The sequence below is a fragment of the Halichoerus grypus genome, chromosome 1, assembly GCF_964656455.1.
Source record: "Halichoerus grypus chromosome 1, mHalGry1.hap1.1, whole genome shotgun sequence".
NCBI lineage: Eukaryota > Metazoa > Chordata > Mammalia > Carnivora > Phocidae > Halichoerus > Halichoerus grypus.
The window spans coordinates 163150237-163169510 of NC_135712.1; the positions used below are offsets into that span (position 1 = coordinate 163150237).

The following is a 19274-nucleotide window of genomic DNA, read 5'->3' on the forward strand; positions in this document are numbered from 1 at the left end:
GTGGGACTCGATCCCGGGACTCCAGGATCATGACCTGAGCGGAAGGCAGTGGCTTAACCAACTGAGCCACCCAGGCGCCCATGGACTAACCTATTATAAACTAAACATAGAAGTGTTCATTTTATTTAATGAAAGAAGTTAAAGATTATATTCCCATTATGTCTGTATTGTGTAATATTTTATCATAAACACTGAAGCTCATATAAGTAAGTCATTTTAACTTCACACCAGTAGGAAACACATAGCTGAGTGTTTGGAAATTCAGAAGTAATGGGCCCAGCATTAACAAGGTTTTACTGTTCCTCAGAATTAAGAACTCTATAGCTAAATTATTTTTTCTCTTTTATTTTGTTCTTATTTGATCATTACGACTTAAAAATGGGTCCTTTATAATTTTGTGGAGTATGTGTTAGGATTCTGCCTACATAACTCTCCCAACTCTGGGAAAGGAGCTAACTTCATTTAATCATGGCCTATACATCATGGGCTCACAACCATCTGAGGGCAGATGAGAACATAGAAAGTTCTCCAGGAGACTGTCAGTAGCTAATGTATATATCAAGAGAGTACACCTTTCCCCCTATTTTGGTATGAGAAGAATCTCTCTTTTCCTAAGGGCCATTCTAGCATCCCATTCCTTACAGTGGGCTATCCCCATGCCATGGTGCTTGGCCCATGGTGACACTGTTGTCCTGGCTGGAATGCAATGCAGTAAGGTCCCTTGAACAGAAGTCTTGTAGAATAGATGCTTGGTGTTGAGCTTTTAGTCTCTCTGGGGAAGATAACCCTTTGGCATGAGCTTTATATATAGTAAATGTTGAAATCTTTTCATTGTGAACTGTCAATAAAATTGGACATACCCTGGGCACCTGAGTGGCTCAGTCAGTTAAGCGGATGCCTTCAGCTCAGGTCATGATCCCAGGGTCCTGGGATCGAGCCCCGCATCGGGCTCCCTGCTCGGCAGAGAGCCTGCTTCTCCCTCTCCCTCTGTCTGCCGCTCTGCCTACTTGTGCTCTCTATCTCTGTTAAATAAATAAATAAAAATCTTTAAAAAAAAAAAAACAAAAAAAAATTGGACATACCCTGAGTGCAGCTGAATTGACTGTATTTCAAGGTTTGGTTTGTTTTTTTGTTTGTTTTGTTTTTGTTTTTAAGGAAAATGAAGGTTATAGGATGATTTTTTGGTTCTTTGTTGATGGTGATGGCTTCAGTGAGTTTTCATTTCTAGCCCTGACTTCAGTGATAATCTCCAAAGCCCTAAGGCCTGGGAAGAGAATAAGTGCTATGATGTTTTCATGAATAACAATGCTTAGAACCCAAATGGTGGCTTCTGTGATAAAGTTGGGAGGGAAAGATTATACAGTAAGGGTGATAGGATAGGGCTAGGTGACATTTAGGAGCTTTGGCTCTGAATGGAACAGACTTAGGATCAAATCTTGTCTCCACTCAGCTATGTGACTCTGTAGAAAGTTTCTGTAACCTCTATAGCTATAAAATGACAACAATAATAATACCTATTTAATAGAATTTTGAAAGGATTAAATGCTTGCAAACTTACAGGAAGCAAATACCAATGTTTAGCGACAGAGTTATAATTTTTTTAAGTTTTATTTTTATATAATTTCAAACTTACAGAAAATGGTACATGGAAATCCTGTACATCTACCCAGATTCACCAGTTGTTTGCTGTTAACATTCTAAGTGAATGTACGTATATTTTTTCTGAATCATTTTGAGAATAGAGATAGCACTACCTCTTTGCCCTAAGTATTTCAGTATGTATTTTCTAAGAAATGACATTTTCTTTTTTTTTATTTTTTTTATTGTTATGTTAATCCCCATACATTACATCATTAGTTTTAGATATAGTGTTCCATGATTCATTGTTTGTGCATAACCCAGTGCTCCATGCAGAACGTGCCCTCCTCAATACCCATCACCAGGCTAACCCATCCTCCCACCCCCCTCCCCTCTAGAACCCTCAGTTTGTTTTTCAGAGTCCGTCATCTCTCATGGTTCTTCTTAAGAATAATGACATTTTCTTATATTATCACAATACAGTTATCAAAAATCAGGGAATTTAATATTGAAACATGCCATTATCTAATCCATAGTTCATATTCTAAAATGTCATCAGTTGTCATAGTTAAGTCCTTTATAGCTGTTTTCTCTCATTCCAGGATTTGTGTTACTGTTTTTAATAACGATAATGTGGCAGTCAGCGCAAGACCAACATACCTAGTTTTGCAGGCCTGCACTGAGTGATCTAGAACATAGACTTGTGTCTATCAGTATCTTGTCATCATAATGGCAGCAAAGGGCTTTGGGGCCAAGTGGGAAGGCTGGAGGAAGTAGCCTTGTGGCTGGAGTTGAGAGCCATTGTTATGGGGATACAGAGGTCTAGGGTGGGAGCTGTGGAAGGAGATAGGGAGATAAGAAGAGCCATAGAAGAGCACCCACTTGTCTGAGAATGAGGCTTAATTGAACCCATCCAATCACAGGTAGCTTCTCAATAAATCTCATAGGTTTTCATCATAGTGCAGTGTTTCCAGGCCAGTGGTTTGCAAATTTTGTCTTTATTGCTTCCCACATGACATAAACATTAGGTTCAAATTTTTTTTTGAAATATATAATCCAGTTTTTAAAGCAATCAAGATAGATTAAAAGAAAAACACACTTGAACATGTCATATACCAAATTTGACATGCTGGAGATCACTGGTGTGCTCACGTGTACTGCCATGTTCATTGTTTGGAGCGGACCTTGGTATAAAGCTTCTCTTGCCATTTCTGTGTATTTTAAGGTTTTCCTGAGATACTCCTCTGTACTCCCCATTTCAAGTTTATGTTTTGAGAGCATCATTATATTCAGTGTTTGACCTAAAGAAATGTTTGAATTTGAGCTTATAAAATATATGATAAAATACTTGTTTTATCTACTTTATATATTGAAGTTTCACATTTTACTAGGAAGGACTTCTGCTATTATATATTTTTTAAGAGTTTGAGATCTTTACTTGTGCTCTTAAAGCACCTCCTTCCCTATTTCTCTCTTCTACTAGCTCTTTATTCCTGCACATCCCTTCTTGAATGTCAGTACTTTTCTGTCCTTTCCATGTTCTCAGCCATCTGACGTTTCCTTTCTTGCTCTGAAGTTCTCGGCCCCCCTCAGGTACTCATTGCTGTAAAAAATCACACCACACCAAACAGGGTACAGAGTAAATGATGCATCTCCCTTCCTCCTCTTCCCCAAGTCACCCAGGTCTCTCCCAGGAGGTAGCCACTATTACCATATTGCTTGCTTGTTTTTTCAGAGACAGGCTGTACATATAGACTAAAAACACATGTGTAAATATGTACAGCATATTTTTCATGCATGTAGACATTTTTCTAGACTGTGCTACACCTTACTCTTTTGTCTTAACATCTCTTAGAGGTGGTTCCTATGTGGTAGAAATAACTCCTTCTTTCTCTTGAGTGGCAACTTTGATACCCCATGGATGCTGCAGTGAATACCTTTTACCTGTTTAATTTAGCACATCTGTAGAATCAGTTCTTCAAACTAGGATTGCTGGGAGAAAGGAGGTATCCATGTGTAATTTTTTGTTTATTGAGGTGTAATTGACCTATCACATCATATTAGCTTCAGGTATACAACATCATGATTTTTTTTTTTTTTTTTTTTTTTTTTTTTAAGATTGTATTTATTTGCGAGAGAGAGAATGAGAGACAGAGAGCATGAGAGGAAGGAGCAGACTCCCTGCTGAGCAGGGAGCCTGATGTGGGACTCGATCCCGGGACTCCAGGATCATGACCTGAGCCGAAGGCAGTCGCTTAACCAACTGAGCCACCCAGGCGCCCACAACATCATGATTTTTTAAAAAGATTTTATTTATTTGAGAGAGTGTGTGCACGAGAGAGAGAGCGCATGGGGGCGGAGGGACAGAGGGAGAGGGAGAAGCAGACTCCCTGCTGAGCAGGGAGCCCGAGTGGGACTTGATCCCAGGACGCTGGGATCACGACCCTAGCAGAAGGCAGACGCCCAACCGACTGAGCCACCCAGGCACCCCAATGTAATAGTTTGATATTTGTTTATATTGTGAAATGATCACAGTGAGTCTGGTTACCATTCATCACCATACGTGGTTAGACATTTTTTTTCTCATACTAAAAACTTTTAAGATTTATTCTCTTAGCAACTCTCTAGTATGCCACACAGTATTATTAACTGTAGTCACTGTACTATATATTGCATCCCCATGACATTTATTTTATAACTGGAAATATGTACCTTTTGACCTCCTTTGCCCACTTTGACCCCCCTCCCAACCTCCCCACTTCAGGGAGCCACCAATCTATGCTCTGTATCTATGAGCTCATTTTTTTTTTTTTAAGATTCCACATGTAAGTGAGATCATATAGTATTTGTCTTTGTCTTTATTTCAGTTAGCATACTGCTCTCAAGGTCTGTCTGTGTTGTCGCAGATGGCAAAATTGCATTCTTTTTTATGGCTGTATAATACTCTATATAAATAAATACACACACACATACATACATACATACATTTTCTTTATCCACTCATCCATCTATAGACACTTAGGTTGTTTCCATATGTTGGCAGTTGTAAATAATGTTGCAATGAACATTAAGGTGCATATATCTTTTTGAGCTAGTGCTTTTGTTTTCCTTGGATAAATACCCAGAAGTGGAATTGCTGGATTATATGATAGTTCTATTTTTAATTTTTTAAAAAATTAAAGCCACTGTTTTCCGTAGTGGCTGCACCAATTTATATTCCTACCAACTGTGCATGAGGGCTCCTTTCTCTCCACATCCTTGCCAACACTGTTATTGCTTTTTTTATAATTATTTGATACTAGCCATTCTGACAGGTGTGAAGTGGTATCTCATTGTGGTTTTGATTTGCATTTCCCCGATGATTAGTGATGTTGAGCATCTTTTCAGTACTTGTTGGCCAACTTTCTGTCTTCTTTTGGAAAATATCTATTCAGTTCCTGTGCCCATTTTTTAATCAGTTTGTTTTTTGCTGTTGAGGTGTTTGAGTTTTTTATATAACTTGGTTATTAACCCCTTAACAGATATATAATTTACAGGTATTTTCTCCCATTCAGTAGGTTGTCTTTCCATTTTGTTTATGGTTTTGAAAACTTTGCTGTGCAGAAGCTTTTTAGTTTCATATAGTTTCACTTGTTTAATTTTGCTTTTGGTACCAAAACTGATGTCAAGTTTACCATCTTTTTATGTTTTCTTATAGGAGTTTTATGGTTTCGGGTCTTAAAATCAAGTCTTGATTTTTTTTTTTAAGACTTTATTTATTTGAGGGGCGCCTGGGTGGCTCAGTTGGTTAAGCGACTGCCTTCGGCTCAGGTCATGATCCTGGAGTCCCGGGATCAAGTCCCACATCGGGCTCCCTGCTCAGCGGGGAGTCTGCTTCTCCCTCTGATCCTCCCCCTCTCATGCTCTCTGTCTCCCATTCTCTCTCTCAGATAAATAAATAAAATCTTTAAAAAAAAAAAAAAGACTATTTATTTGAGAGAATGGCGGGGGGGTGCATAGAGGGAGAGGGAGAGAGAGAATGCCACTCAGACTCTGTGCTGAGTGAGCAGGGAGCCCGGCTGGGGCTCAGTCTCACAACCCTGAGATCATGACCTGAGCCGAAAACAAGAGACAGACACTTAACAAACTGAGCACCCAGGCGCCCCAAGTCTTCCTTTGATTTTGAGTTGATCTTTGTATATGGTGTAAAATAGTGGTCCCGTTTCATTCTTCTGCACGTGGCTGTCCAGTTTTCCCAGTATCATTCACTTATTGAAGAGGCTGTCCTTTCCCCGTGGTATATTCTTGGCTCCTTTGTCATAAATTAATTGACCCATATATGTGTGGGTTTATTTCTGGGCTCTTTCTTCTTTGCCATTCATCTACTTGTCTGTTTTTATGCCAGTACCATACTGTTTTGATTACTATAGCTTTATAATATAGTTTGAAATCAGGGAGCATGATGCTTCCAGCTTTGTTCTTTTATTCTCAAGGTTGCTTTGGCTATTTGTCTTTTGTGGTTCCATACAAATTTTAGGATCACTTTGTTCTATGAAAAATGCCATTGGAATTTTGATAGGAATTGCATCGAATCTGTAGATTGCTTTGGGTAGTATAGACATTTTGACAGTATTAACTCTTCCAATTTAGGAGCACAGAATATTTTTCTATTTGTGTTTTCAGTTTCTTTTATTAATGTCTTACAGTTTTCAGTGTGCACATCTTTTACCTTCTTGGTTAAATTTATTCCTAGGTATTTTATTCTTTTCTCTTCTCTTCTCTTTTCTTTTTTTTCTCTTTTCTTTCTGTAGGCTCCATGCTGGGCTTGAACTCACAACCCTGAGATCAAGTGTCAGAGGCTTAACTGACTGAGCCACCCAGGGGCCCCTTGTGTTTATGATTTTCTATGCATAATATCATGGCATCTGCAAATATTGACAGTTTTACCTCTTCCTTTTCAATTTGAATGCCTTTTTCTTATTTTTCTTGGCTAATTGCGCTGGCTAGGACTTCCAGTACTTTGTTGAATAAAAGCACCAACAGTAGGCATCTTTGTTTTATTCCTGATATTGGAGGAAAAGCTTTCAGCTTTTCACCTTTGCGTATGATGTTAGCTGAGTTGTCCATGTATAATTTTGACAGTCACTGACAGACTGCCTTCCAAAGAGGTTGTGCCAATTTATATTCCCACCAGCCCAGTATGAGGGTGCCCATTTCCCTTCATACTTAACTATATATTATGATGTATATACTGTTTAATCTTTTTTAGTTCTCTAGGTGAAATATCACTGCTGTATAAGTTTTGCATGTCTGTTACTTATTCATCCATAAATATGTAATAACAAAAATTACTGTTTTTGAGTATTTAAGCTGATACTTAAATTTTATATAATCATAAATAAGAAAGTACTTTTTTACCTATCTTTCACCATAACTCTATCCCCCTTTACTTTTCAACCAATAGGCTTTTTGAAAATTATGTCTAATTTTATTATGATTATCTTTTACATTAAATGTACTTTATGATCCAAGTATAAATACATATATTAAAATATTAGGCTTTTCTAGAACCACTGCTCTGAAATATCCAAGATCAGTCAACCAGCTAAGTATCTGTTTAATAGGAAGAATAATATTTGGAAAGCTTACAGGAAATAATTTATAAAAATAGGAAATATATAAAATAGGAAATTATTCTGGACTAACTTTTATAGTATTGGCTGTAGTTCTTTGCTGCACCTTCTCTGCCAGACTGCTAAATGTTGAAATCCCTCAGGACTCCATTCTAGGCTCACTCTCTCCTCTCTGTATTTTCTCTGAGCCCGTGCCTTAATTGTCATTTTATAGTAGTGATTCCCAAATAGATATCTATGGCCCAGACCTCTGCTGTGAACTCCATTTGGTTCAAAATATTTTAAATTTGTCTTGAGACTTCTTCTTTGACCCACGTGTTATTCAGAAGTGTGTTGTTTAATTTCTAAATATGTGGGGATTTTTAAAACTATTTTTCTATTATTGATTTCTAGTTTAATTCCATTGTGGTCTAAGAATGTACTTTAGGATTCCTATTTTACCTTAAGGGTATTTTATGGCCCAGAATGTGATCTGTCTTACTGAATGTTCCATGCAAGCTTGAGAAGAATGTGTATCCTGCTGTTGTTAGATTTATTATTTTATAAATGTCAGTTATATCAGGTTGATTGATAGTGCTCTCAGAGTCAACTATCTCCTTATTGATTTTCTGCCTGCTTAATCTACCGTGCTGACAGGGAAACAATGACATCTACAACTATAATAGTTGATTTCGCTTTTTCTCCTTGGCAGTTTTATCATTTTTTGCCTCATGTATTTTGAAGCTCGGTTGTTAGGTGCATACATGTTTAGGATTGTTATGTATTTTGGGGAATCGACCCATTTATCACCATGTAATGCCCCTCTTTATGCCTGATACTTTCCTTGATCTGAAGTCTACTTTGTCTTTAAATTCAATTCAGTTACTCCAGCTGTCTTTTCATTAATGATAGCATGGTGTCTTACTCCATGCCTTTACTTTTGATCTGTCTGTGTCTGGGGTTTCCTGTTGACAATTTATAGTTGGGGATTCTTTTTTTAACCAAACAAGTCTTAGTCCTTTAGTGGTATATGTAGACCATCCACATTTAAAGTGGTTATGGATATATATGCATTAATATCAACCATGTGTGTAACTGTTTTCTCTTTGTTGCCAGAGGCTTCTTTTTCTGCCTTACCTGATTTTGATTGAGCAACTTGTATGATCCCATTTATCTCTTAATGTATCAAATATACGTCTTTACAAGCGTTTTCAGTTGTTGCTCTAGAGGTTTAAAGTAATCATTTTATAAGCCTACCTTCAAATGATACTGTTCTGTTTCACATGTAATATAGGTTCCTTATAACAGTGTTCCCAATTCCTTCCTCCCATCCCTTGTGACACTGCTGTCATTCATTTCACTTATCCACATGCTGTAATCACCCAATATATTGTTACTATTATTAACTTAAACAATTATTTTTTAGATCAATTAGGAATAAGAAAATAAGATTTATCTTACTTTCACTTACTCCTACAATGCTCTTCCATTCTTATGTACATCCAAGTTCTAACCTGTATCATTTACTAAGTAAAGAAAAGCTTTTAATATTTCTTACAGGACAGGTTTGCTGGTGATGACGTCTCTTAGTTTTGTTGTCTGAGAAAGTATTTCTCATTGACTTTTTTGTTATGGTGGTTTTTAAATTATTTTCAGCAAAATTCATAGGACGTAAAATTAACCATTTTAGGGGCACCTGTGTGGCTCAGTCGGTTAAGTGTCTGCCTTTGGCTCAGGTCATGATCCCAGAGTCCTAGGATCAAGCCCCACATCAGGCTCCCTGCTCCGCAAGTTGTCTGCTTATCCCTCTCTCTCTGCTCTAACCCCCCTACTCATGCTCTCTTCTCTCGTTCTCTCTCCCAAATAAATGAAATCATTAAAAAAAAATTTAACCATTTTAAAGTGAAGAGTGGCATTTAGTACATTCACAGTGTTGTACAACTACCACCTTTGTCTAGTTCCAAAACATTTCCATCAGTCCAGAATAAAATCCCTTACCCATTAAGCAGTTTCTCCCTGTTTCTTCTCCTTGTTCCTCCTTCTCTCTAGACCCTGGCAACCACTAGTCTACATTCTGTCTCTATAGACTTATCAGTTTTGGACATTTCATATACATATAATATGTGACATTTGTGTCTAGCTTCTTTCACTTAGCATAATGTTCATTTATCTGTGATGTCGCATGAATCAGTACTTCATTCCTTTTCATGACTGAATAATACCCCATTGTATGGATATACCACAATTCATTTATCCAGTCATCATCCACTGATGGACTCTTCTCCACTTTTGAGGGATACTTTTGTCAAATGTAGAATTCTACTTTGGTGATTTCTTTCTTTCAACATTTGAACTATTTCATTCTTCTATCTTCTGGCTTATGTGGTTTCTGGTAAGAAATCTGCAGTGAATCTTACCTTTGTTTCTCTTTCCCCCACCTTCACCCCCCCAGCTTCTTTCAGTATTTTCTCTTTGTCTTTGGTTTTCTGTGGTTTGAATATGTTAAGGAAATATAATTAAAAGAAACAAAATCTTCTCCCAACTCAGAAAACCTCTCTGTAAAGGTAGAAGAGACAGAAAACAGGTTTCTTTCTTTGCTTTGCTTCTTTTTTTTTTTTTTAAAGATTTTATTTATTTATTTTGACAGAGAGAGAGAGACAGCGAGAGAGGGAACACAAGCAGGGGGAGTGGGAGGGGGAGAAGCAGGCTTCCCGCTGAGCAGGGAGCCCGATGTGGGGCTTGATCCCAGGACCCTGGGATCGTGACCTGAGCCGAAGGCAGACGCTTAATGACTGAGCCACCCAGGCGCCCCTGCTTTGCTTCTTTTTAAGATTTAATTTTTAAGTAATCTCTACACCTAATGTAAGGCTCAAACTCACACCCCCAAGATCAAGAGTTACGTGCTCCACTGACTGAGCCAGCCAAGCACCTCTTTCTTTTCTTTTTTTTTAGTAAGCATTAAATCAGAATGTGATGTGCATTACAGGCAGTCTTCTAAGAAATTGCAAAGACAGAAAGGAATTTCACTTGTTTGTGTAGCCAAGTAGGTACAACCCATTACATCATACATGTTTTCAGGATCCTAACTTTATCATGGAAATTGTGGAAACCCACCTGTGCTAGTTAGTTGGCTTTACTGGGGACCGAGGCGGGGAGGGATTTTCTTAAATCCTTATGATGGGAGGTAATTTGCAAATAGGAGCAAGGTGCCCACCAGTTAGACCCTTCCTCTCCCAGAGGCCTAAGAGGTAGGGGAGCTATCTCTCTTGAAGTTTACATTTCAAAATAATGGGTCCCAGATCCTTGAGAAAACATTCCTGAGTCGTGAGACTGGCAAGAGGCTTATGCAACCATTATAAAGATTTACATGCATATCAAGAAGACAGAGAGGGCGCCTGGGTGGCTCAGTTGGTTAAACGACTGCCTTCGGCTCAGGTCATGATCCCGGAGTCCTGGGATCGAGTCCCACATTGGGCTCCCGGCTCAGTGGGGAGCCTGCTTCTCCCTCTGACCCTATCCCCTCTCATGCTGTTTCTCTCTCTCTCTCTCTCTCAAATAAATAAATAAAATATTTAAAAAAAAAAAAAAAAGAAGAAGACAGAGAAAGAGTTCTGAAGGGAAAGAAGTTTCTTCCTTTATTTTCAACAGGGAAAATTAAGCCTCTTTCATTTGTATTTAGTCTCACAAGTAGGATATGTCTAGATGTAGTATTTTAGTATTTAATCTGCTTGATGTTTTCTGAGCTTCATAGATTTGTGCTTTGTTGTTTGTCATTAATTTTTTAAAGTTCTCAGCTAGTATTCAAACATTTCCCCATTCTCCTGGTATTCCAGTTATGCGTATGTTATATCTTGAAATTGTCCCATAGTTCTTGGATACTCTGTTCTGGTTTTTTTGTTTGTTTTGTTTTCCCTCATTGTTTTCTCCCTTTGCATTTCATTCTTTCCTTGGTTGTATCCAGTATACTGACGAGCCCATCAAGGCATTCTTCATTTTTTTACTGTGTTTTTGATTTTTAGCATTTCCTGCTTTCTGAGAATTTCCATCTTCTTACATTTCTCATCTGTTCTTGCATGTTGTCTACTTTTTCCTCTAGAGACCTTACATATTGATCTTTCTATTTTAAGTTTCTTGTTTGGTCATTCCAAGATTTTTGTCCTTTTGGAGTCTGATTCTGCTGCTTGTTTTATCTCTTCCGATTGTGTTTTCTTGCCTTTTGGCATGCCTTATACATATTCTTTTTAAAACCAGACAGTATCTGCTGTTAGGTAATAAGAAGTGAAGTAAATAAACCTCTACTATGAGGATTTATGTTAATCTGGCTAGGGTTAAACTGTGTGTGGTGTTTGCTGTGGCTGTAGGTCCAGAGGCTTCAGATTCCTCTAGTGTCTCTGTCTTAGTCTCTCCTCTTGACTTTGGGCTTCCTTGGATATTCTTCCTCAGAGAGTGTGTGTCTTGAAGCTCTTCCATCTGTAATCCACTGTTATACTGGAGCCCTGTTGGTAGGGTGGTAAGGTGTCAGGGAGGGAAAGCATTCTATCATCTTATGATGAAATCGCAGTATTTAGTAGGCCTGTGTCCCTGGGCTACCTGTATGAGTTCCAGGACCCAGTTCCAACTTTGAGGTGGGGTTGGAGGGGTCCCGCATACACAACACCAAGCAGTTCTGACACTATCAGCGCAGAGATAGCATCAGATTCTACAGACTAATGATTCAGCCCTGTAAGACTGACCCCTACTCTCACCTCAGACACCAGTCACAAGTCCCAGGCTATTAGCTGAGCTTCTGACCAACCAGTTACAGATTAGAGGTTCCAGTGATGTTCTTAGGTTCAATTAATTTGCTAGAGCAGCTCACAGAACTCAGGGAAGCACTTACTCATGGTTACCAGTTTGTTAAAGGATACAGATCACCAGCCAGATGAAGATACCTTGGGCAAGGTGCCAAACGAGGGAGCTTCTGCCCTCGTGAAGCTTGGGGCCAGCTTGGTGACACATGGAAGTGTTCTGGTTCACCAAGCATGGAGGCTCTCTGTAAAGGGCCAAAAAGCTGTTCTCTTGGGTTTTTATGGAGGCTTTATTACATAGGCATGATTGATTAAGTAATTGACCACTGGCTGATTCAACCTCCAGCCCCTCCCCCACACCCCAACCCCCCCGGAGGGGGTGGTACTGAAAGTTCCAACCTTTTAATCACATGGTTGATCCTTCTGGCAACCAGCCCCTGCCCTTGGGAGGGGTCCCAAAAGTCACCTTCATTAATAACAAGACACTCGTTTCACTTTTTTGGCTCTAAAGCATTTTTAGGAGCTGTGGGTGAAGATTGAATATATCTGAAAAATATATTTTTGTCATCTGAATGACCAATTATATTTTTCTTATAAATCATATTGCAGGCTGTAACCTTCACAAGTGTGTATTATTCCCTTACTGCCCACCCCTTTCTCTAAGATAGAAAGGTCCGAGAGGCCTGGAGTTGAAGAAATGCCCTTTCCCCAGGTGGGATAGGACTCAAGTAAAGTGTTTTCCCCTGGGGAATAGACCTGTGTTTCTTTTACAGAAGAAACCCTTGAGTTTATTTTACAAAAATTCTTCCCCTACCCCTACCAGAGCCACCAGGGAATCTTTCTCATCTCTTCACCTTGAGAACCAAGTGGGATTCCTAGGTCTAAAATCCCTGACCCTCCCAAGACTGTGGCCCCCAGGAGTTTCTTACTCCCATCCTAGTCTGTGCTAAGTCTCCAGCAGTTCTTTGTAATTACCTTTTAAATATTCCTCCAGGTTGGCTTCTGCTCCACCTAAGCAGATCTCAGACTTTGTGAATCTACCTCTCCAGATTTGGGGACGGATTTGCCCTGCACACTCAAGTTCTCTGATAAGTCCAAGGAAGGTCATTGATTTTCAGTTTATCTTGCTTTTTCTTGTTGTAAAGATGAAATGGCAACTTCTAAGCTCTTTATATTGAAGTTGAAACCAGAAATATACTTTGAGCTCCACACTCATCTATCTGGTATTTTACTTGACATATCTATTTAGGCATCTCGTATTTGATAGGCCAAAAACGGACTTCTGAATTCCTACCAACCCTCGCTCCCTCCACCATGCCATTCATTGTTCAGGCTAGAAACCCGAGAGTCATTCCTGGCTCTTCATTCTCCAGTCCTCACATCTGTACCCACTTGCATGTGCTGTCGCTTCTCCTTCCAGCACACATCCTGCAGTGATCCTCTGCTCTCCAGACCCACAGCCCCCATCTTCACCTCCCACCTGGGCTCCTCCAGGGACATCTGAACAGTTTCTCAGTTTCCACTTTTTTTTGTTCTATGTTTTTTCCATCCAACATCCAGGAATATCTGTTTAAAATGCAAAGTCCATCATTCCCTCACTTCAAGTCTTGACTGTATTTAGAAAACACTGTTTTGTGTTATTCAGGGAGGAAATCTTTGTCAAATATTTTATCTACGTAAACGTTCTAGGGATTGAGTTAGGCTGAATGGAGAATATATTTGTTTGATCTTTGCCTGTGAGCAGCACTAACTACTCATGAGTTAAAATTTATATTTGAGTAAAAGATTCATGTACCTTTTTGCATAGGTCAAAAAAATTTTTAACAGATTTTCTTTGCCTTTTAAGTATCTCTTCTATTGTCCTTTGTTATGCTTTAATATGCCGACTTATAATAATCTGACAAATTTTATATATATATATTTAAAAATATATGTGTTTGTATAGCATACTATATAAGATAGATATAAAATAGCATAAGAAACCTGAAGACTCTGATTTAGGAGGGCAAAACCCCTGAGTGGCTCCTGTTGTACTTGGAATGAAATCCTGACTTCCACTAGGGCCAGCCCACCTCCCTCGCTAGGTTCCTGGGCCACTCTTCATTGTCCATAGGCCTGATGTCAGTTCTAAGAGTTCCTTCCTCTTAGGGCTTTCCATATGCCAGAACATTTCCCATTGCTTGGAACACACTTTTCCCTAAACCTTTATCTGACTCCCTTCTTAGCCTTGAATCCTGAGTTAAATGCCACCTTGACACAGAAGCCTTCCTTGACCTCTCTTGACCTCTCTTTCTAAAAAGTTAAGTGCCTGTGTTACTCTCTCCTACTCTAGCCAGATCTTTTCCCTCATAACATTTATCATAAATTGTTCATTGGCTGTTCTGTTTACTTGTCTTTTGCCACTTTTCCACTAAACTTAGAAGCTTCACGAGAGCTCCTGCCATCTCCATCATGCCTATAATCTAGCAAAGTGCCCGGCATAGAGTAGACCCTTTGTAAGCATTTGAGGAATGAATGAGTGAGTGAGTGAGCCGAAGTCGGAGGGAGAGATTCAATGAGATGAAAGGAGTAAAAAAGGCTTCTGAATGAGGAGACAAGTATGTGAGAGCTTAGAGCAGGAAATATTTTTAGCAAGGTCCTCTTATATTCTGGGGCTCATACCAACTGCCTTCAGACGTAATAATTCTTTTTTAAAGATATGTAAACAGGGGCTCAGAAAGCACATATAACTGTTCCACAGTGACCCAGTTGGGAAGCAGTAGAATGAGCATTCCATTCGCAGCTCTAGCTGCAAAGCCCTATTTCAGGATCACAAACCTGTGTTTACAGGACCAGCTGGCAGTGAAGAAGGTGGGCAGGGTGGGAATTAGGGCCAAACAGAGCGCCTGTGCCCCATCCAAAGGAGCAACCACACACAGCCAGTTGATAACCACAGGGGAACTTGGGGGCAAGGATGGGGACAGCTTGTCAAAAGAACTGTGAATCTGATTTTTATGGTAAATACTCTATCCTCAGGTAGTGCCAACCAGTTTTTAAAATTTTAAACTCTGGGAGGTCAAGCAAAAGTTATCCAGTGGCTGTTTTTTGCCTTCAGGCTGTCCATTTGCAGACTTTTCTTTACAGCATGAATGATGAGCCCAGCTTGGCTGGAACAGAGAGTGGGTAACATGGAGGAGAATGGCAGTAAGTCAGATCTTTGAGGTCCTTTTGGGGTAGAAGTAGAGAGGGCCTTGGGCCAGTAGAGTATGTAGTCATCTCTGCTATAATGTGACTTACGTGTTCTAAAAATTCCCATACTGTGCAAAATTCTACAGTGGAAACCACAGGGCTTATGGGGGTATGTGGGGTTAGTGGCATAATATTCAGAAATTGTTGGTGACACATTAAAAAGCAGGTATGAATTTGATTTGATTTAAATTGCGATTTTACATACATTAAATGGTTAAGAAATACATAATGACGACCATAAATGTGGCACTTTTCCTTGAAAGAGACCTGAAGCTTGCTTGTGGAGGGGATGTGGGAGGATTGTAGCTCCTGAGCTGCTGTGAGTGGGGTGATCTGAAATCAGGGAAAGCTGTTAACAGCACATGCACTGAGCTGGCTATTCCCACTCCGCTCACTTCACCTGGGGGTCATTCTCTGTGTGTGTACTGTTTCTCAGGAGAAGTCATGCATAAACACAAGATTTATTTTATGCACAGAATAGTCCCTAATATATCAGTCACACTGGAACAAATGTACCTTTTCAAAACAAGAGTTGTAGCAGTACTAACCATGTAGCCAGCCTTGGAAGGCCTTAAGAGTCACAGAGGGGCACCTGGGTGGCTCAGTCAGTTAAACGTCCAATTTTTAGCTCGGGTCATGATCTCAGGGCCGTGGGATCAAGCCCTGTGTTGGGCTCCGTGCTGAACATGGAGGCTGCTTGAGATTCTCTCTCTCCCTCTCCTTCTGCCCCTCCTGCCTGCTCACTCTCTCTCTTAAAAAAAAAAATCACAGAGAAAACAAGACATTCCTCCTTAGGTTCTTCCCCTCCCCCCATTTGTTACTGTTTGCAAGCAGAGAGTATGAACATTTGTTCCAAGTGAAGAGATTAAATAAAGTTTGCCTCTTATGTTCGTTTCCTAGGGCTGCCATAACAAATTACAACAAACTTGGTGCCTTAAAACAACAGAAATTTATTTTCTCGCAATTCTGGAGCCCAGAAGCCCAAATTCAGGTATTTGCTAGGGGCATGCTCTCTCTAAGATTCTAGGGAAGCATCCCTCTGTGCCTTCCTAGCTTCTGGTAGTGACCGGAAATCCTCAGTGTTCCTTGCCTGCAACTGCAGCACTCCAGCCTCTGCCTCTGTCATCACAGGCCTGCTAGTAAGGACACCACTCACTGGATTTGGGGCCCACCCTCTTCCATTATGGACTCAACTTGATCACACTTGCAAAGGTCCTGTTTCCAAATAAGGTCGCATTCACAGGCCCTGGGGGGTTAGGATGTAACCATCTCTTTTGGGGGGACATGATTCTACCAACAGCACCTTTTCACCACCCCTCCTCGGGAGATTTAATAAGTCTGGATACATCCTCAATTTGATGTTTCCTTGGTGTCATTAAACAGGTATCTGCCTGCTGATACTTGTCAGCAAGGCCTTTGTTTGCCTGAGGGTCATCCTGGGGTTTTGTGAGCCTGAATCTTTTGGAGAAAAAAGAAAAGAATAATCTGAGCTTTGGGATATGTTACATAGAGCCACCAAGAGCAGCTGGACCCAGTTACTCCTACCTCCCACCCCTGCCCCAGCCCCGTACCTGCCATGTCTCGACCAAGAGGCCTGGGGAATAGCATCAAAGGTGGTGACAGGCCAGTGACTGACTGTGTGTACTCAGGTGCAGAGTGTCTTACCTCTGAACACGTGAAGGACTTCAACTAGCCTTGCCTTGGTTATAGCTGGTGATTGGAGATCCCTCTCAATCACATGACTATTTCATTTGTTAACAGGGAAGGTAATTTAGGAAGTAGATAAGTTTTGATAGACATGAAAAGGAAGTCAGACATTTTACTCCCAGATCTCAAGGTTATAAGGGCCTTCCAAAGGCCAGCTTGTTACCTTTTAACTAAGGTAAGAGTCCCTTCTGTGGCAGCTGAGAGAAGTGTGTGTCAGCCGTCTGTCTGCAGTCTTTCAGTTCAGCATTGGGTAGGAAAGTGTAAGAGAATTCTTCTTATAAAGTTTTCTGTCTCAGGGTGCCTGGGTGGCTCAGTCGTTAAGCGTCTGCCTTCGGCTCAGGTCATGATCCCAGCGTCCTGGGATCGAGTCCCACATCGGGCTCCCTGCTCCGCGGGAAGCCTGCTTCTCCCTCTCCCACTCCCCCTGCTTGTGTTCCTGCTCTCACTATGTCTCTCTCTGTCAAATAAATAAATAAAATCTTTAAAAAAAAAAAAGTTTTCTGTCTCATGTTTTACTTTTCCAGGGGACTCTGAGTGTGTATGCCACAGGTTGTAACAATGAAAGGTACTTCCTTTCGTTCTCTAAATCTGTTCTTCAGCCTTCAAGATCTTTTGACCTTGATCAGTTGCAAATGATGCTATGCTGGGATTCATGCACCACCATCAGCTAAGGATTTGTTCATGCATCTTCTGTTCCCAGTCTGCTCTTTCTGGTCTTGAACTTGCTGTGCCCTCAGCCTATAAAATACTTTGCCACATACTTGCATGGCTTCCTCTCTTGCTTCATTCAGGTCTTTGCTCAACATCACCTCCATCAGAGAGATCTTTCTTTCTAAAGCAGTCCCCCTGCCTCCTTCCCCTTGACATGCTTTGTCCATTTACTCTGCTTTTAAGTTTTCTTTATGACACCTACCATGACTGATATTCTGCAATATCAGTGTTCATGGTCTGTTTCCCCCATATAAGGTTAACTCCACGAGGTAGGAGCTCTGTTGTGTTCATGTCCCTATCCCTAGTACAAAGAACAGAGCTTGACATATAGTGGACACTCCGTAAACATAATAAAGTGATTGGATCTTTGTCATTTTTTTTTTTTTTTAACTAACCAGCATTGTCTGATTTTCCATATTGGATAGTTGGCAAAGCTGTTGTGCTAGATTCTTTGTGAGTTTGCTGTCTGAACTTTGGAATGCTGTGTCACAAGTCAGCATCCGTCAAGATGTAGCACGGATGCCAGACCTGCCCATAAATATGGTAGAGGGAAGGGAGTTCCAGCTAGAAATGTAGTACCTCTCCCCTTATCCAAGGCCCAGCCACAACAGCCCCCAAAATCCTATTTGCTGTGAGGGCCTGCTGGTGCCCCAGGGAGAGGGTGGGCAGTGTTCCAAAGCTGGGCACTTGGCCTCGAGGAAGGCAGGACAGGGAGTAGAACAGCTTCAGAGAATTTCAGGAGCAGGAATGACAAGTCCCTCTTGCTGTAGCAACTATTTCAGTTGTAACTGATGCAGTTAGGCAGGGATTCTGGAAAGAGGCGGACTCCGACAGCTGGCCCCCTGGATGGTGAACGGTGGGAGCCTCTGGAGGAGTCAGGGTCAGGACTTCTCTGGACTTTATTATGCCTAGGACAGGGCTTTTTTTTTTTAAAGATTTTATTTATTTATTTGAGACAGAGAGAATGAGAGAGAGAGAGCACATGAGAGGGGGGGAGGGTCAGAGGGAGAAGCAGGCTCCCTGCCGAGCAGGGAGCCCGATGCGGGACTCGATCCAGGGACTCCAGGATCATGACCTGAGCCGAAGGCAGTCGCTTAACCAACTGAGCCACCCAGGCGCCCATGGCTTTTTTTTTTTTTTTTTTAAGTTAAACTTATCATCTACAATTATTATCTCCATTTCATAGAAGAAAGGACTTTTTCCAGTTTTATTGAGATATAATTGACACACAGTAGTGTGTAAGTCCAAGGTGTACAGCTTAATGACTTCACTTACATATATTATGAAATGATGGCCACTATAAGTTTAGTTAACATCCATCATCTCATATAGATACAAAAGAAAAAGAAAAAATGGCTTATTCCTTGTGATGAGAACTCTTAGGATCTACCTTCTTAACAACTTTCAGATGCACCATACAGCAGAGTTAGCTACAGTCACCATGCCATACATCATATCCCAGTACTTTTTTTATCTTAAAACTGGAAGTTTGTATCTTTTGACCACCTTCATCTAGTACCCCACCACCGCCCCAAAGGACATTTTAATTAAAATAGTAGGAATGATATCATCCTAAAATAAAATTAACTCCATGGAAATTGGTTTCTGAAAAGCTCACGGTTGTGTTTTATTTTTCTCATTTCACCATGCACTGGTGAAACTGCATCTTGGA

At 40.4% G+C, this 19274-nt stretch overlaps 1 protein-coding gene across 3 annotated transcripts in view; it reads left to right on the forward strand.

Annotated features, from left to right (window-relative positions):
- NR2C2 (nuclear receptor subfamily 2 group C member 2) overlaps positions 1 to 19274 on the forward strand; it is a 98471-nt gene that overhangs the window by 51661 nt on the left and 27536 nt on the right. The window lies entirely within an intron of this gene.